A 3,179-nucleotide genomic window follows, 5' to 3' on the forward strand; every position below is an offset into this window, starting at 1 on the left:
AGCAGTAGAAGACCGCGAACCGGTACTCATCCCCAAACCAGGCAGGCTCCTAGCTTGGAGAATCGGAGGCCAATGTCGATTACTTCATCCGTGGGCAAAGTAGTAACACAGTGATTTGAGCTAGTTGTTTCATCTTCGATATTTTACCGGCGCGGCGACAGGGGACGAGGAACAAGAAGAGACGGCAAGACGGCTTGTCTTGTCGTCTCTTCTTGTTCCTCGTCCCCTGTCGCCACGCCAGTAAAATATCGAAAGTGGGCAAAGTAATGGAGCATGCATTCCTCAATCGAGTAAACACCTATCGCTAAGTGACGAGTGCCTGCACACACACCATCATCGGGCTTCGGCCTGTCCTCTCGACGCAAGACGCTATGCTGCAGCTGAAACATCACATCCTGGACGACAAGACCCGTTCCGCCAAAGTCATCCTCGGACTCGACCTCGAAAGCGCATTCGACAGGGTCGCACATTCGACGATCCTGGCTCACATCTCGAAAGAACCTTGACGCAAGAGCCTATAATTACGTAAAAGACTTTCTCGCCGACAGAAGGGCGCTCCTCGTAGCGGGAGACATCAGGTTTGAGGAGCAAACGCTTGGAAGTACAGGCACCCCTGAATGAGGGGTCATTTCGACCATGCTCTTCAACCTGGCAATGATTTGCCTTGCGTAGAAGCTAGAAAAATTAGAAAACGTACATTACACAATCTACACCGATGGTATCACGACCTGGGTCAACCGTGGTAGCGACGGCCAGCTCGAATCCTCGCTACAGGAAGCGATAAATGTAGAAAAATACCTGAGTAATACGGGGCTCTGCTGCTCGCCCAAGAAATCCGCTCCTGTTCAACCACCCCACGCAGAAGGGACGACGACCCAGCGGGTCAATGTAAACAAAAATGAAGAAATCAGGTTAAGCACGAGTGGCGGCGGAACTATCCCCATCGTGAAAAATCAAAGTTCTAGGCATGATTATAGAATACAATGGCGTAAATGGCGAAACAGTGAGTAAGCTTGTCCACAAGACTGCCAATGCAATGAGATTACTAAAGAGAGTCAATAGGAGAAGTTGCATGAGGGAGGAGAGCCTGATACGACTCGTGCACTCCTTTGTCATATGCCACATAACATACGCGGCTGCCTTTCCGAATTGGTAGGAGGCGGAGAAGGACTAAATATACGTAATTATACGCAGTATATATAAGACGGCACTTGCGCTGCCACATTCGACTAGCACCGAGCTCCTGCTACAATTATAAATCCACAACACTTTGGATGAACTTGCAGAAGCACAGCCCATAGCGCAGCCATAAAGACTGACGACCACCGCAGCTGGACGACACATACTCGAGCGGCTTGGCGTTGGCTACCACCATCAACACGGGGAGAAAGAAGTAATCCCGAAAATCCTGAATCAGAAGGAAGATTCTTGACCATCTGACATCATGTCGTAGACGGCCGCTTCTGACACCATGTCGTGTTAGCCCAGGCAGGGGGGCGTAGCCGCACACACGCCGGAGCGCTGTCCGAGAAAGCAGTCCAGACACCGTGCTCCCAAGCGACGAAAATGACCCCCCCCCCCCCCCCCCCGTTTATTATCGCACTCCGCTTTTATACACTTGCGCCGCAGATCCACTATCGCAGTCGCAGCTGCCAGTGGCTGCTGACGTGGCGCGTCAATCCGAAACAGATGATAACAACACATCAGGGACGGCATCCGAGTCGCACAAGTTCCGATAAACATACACCCGACATGTAATCAAGGCAGAAGAAAGGCCAGAGCCGAGGCCCTGCTGTGGAACTACGGAAAAGCGAGGGAAGCGGGATTCATGGACACTGCCGAGTATCAAGACGACCGACGATAAGCGGTAGCGGTTGTCGACACTGCTGGAACGCTTGTCCACACCGTCAGCATAAAGTCCCGACACGCTGAAGTGGCCGAAGAATTAGCCATCGCACTTGCCATATCTGATCCCGATTGCGGGATCGTTGTCAGCGACTCGCGCACGGCAATAAAGAATTACGCCCAAGGGAGAATATCCATCGAAGCCTGCCGATTAATCAAGGACTTGAAACTGTCACCGGACAACCAAGTCGAGCTAGTTTGGTTAATAGCACATATGGGGAACGCATCTCCACATTATGCCAACCTCAACGAAGTCGATCACTCCGTAGCACGAGGTCTCGCTTACCGTCCCGGAGAGTCATGGCGAAGAAGGGAGAGAGAGGATAACGAGCTTTAATGACTTAACCAAAGCCTTCTACCTGGCCCGTCGGACCTTTCCTCCGCCTAGCAGCAAACTATGCAAAGCTCAGGCAGTCGCCTGGAGGCAATTACAAATACATACACCAACCCGCTGCAGTACAAAAGGATTTACCCAGAAATATATGACACAAACATATGCAAGGTCTGCAAAACAAGCATAGCAAGACTTAACCACATACCCTGGGAGTGCAAAGCACAACTGAAAGGCGTTAATCCTGAAACCCTCTCGTCGAGGTGGTCAGCCGCTCTGCGCAGCTCTAACCTCAACGACCAACTCTGGGCCGTTCAGCAGGCTCTCATGGCGGCGAAGAGACAAGAACTCGACGTTCCCACGTGGAAACCTAGGCCCGGTCGCGTTAAACCCTGCCGGACATCAAATAAAGTTATTCCTCCTTAAAGTTATTCCTTCTGCACTAGGGTGGCCAACTTCTGTTCTTGTGAGTACGTTCCCGGAGGTGTTCACCGGCATACGGCCACACCCCAAACCTTGTTATGCCGTGTCAATGGCACGCGGATTTTTTTTTTATCCGGTGGAGAATTGCACGGCGCCGGGATTCAAACTACGGTCCTCTTGCATGCGTGGTGGATTTCTACCTCTGCGCCACCGCTGCACCTCTACTGTAGGAAGAAGGAAAAGAAAATGCATGGGGCTGCTGCTGTTTTTGTAGCTATAGGAAAGAAAACAAAATGCACGGGCCTGCTACTCGCTTTGTAGATGAGCCACCTCCAGTGTCTCGTGCGGACAGAAGAGAATAGAGAAGAAAGGAAAAGAAGTGGGTGAGAAAGATGCGTGCCGCACCAGCCGTCATCCACTACCGAAGTGGTGGCGGGTGCAATGACGGCCTACAACAGTCTACCGATAACAATTCGGTGGCAGGCTAGCCCCCACCGTAAGCGGCGGTGGCCTACCTGTC

General features: G+C 51.8%; 1 pseudogene; it reads left to right on the plus strand.

Moving 5' to 3' along the window:
- The first annotated feature begins 933 nt into the window (after positions 1-933).
- LOC146187124 (uncharacterized) lies at positions 934-2,662 on the plus strand (annotated as a pseudogene).
- The last annotated feature ends 517 nt before the right edge of the window (positions 2,663-3,179 follow it).

The sequence above is a fragment of the Amblyomma maculatum genome, chromosome 6 (assembly GCF_055883805.1).
Source record: "Amblyomma maculatum isolate TAMU_Amacu chromosome 6, ASM5588380v1, whole genome shotgun sequence".
Taxonomy (NCBI): Eukaryota; Metazoa; Arthropoda; class Arachnida; order Ixodida; family Ixodidae; genus Amblyomma; species Amblyomma maculatum.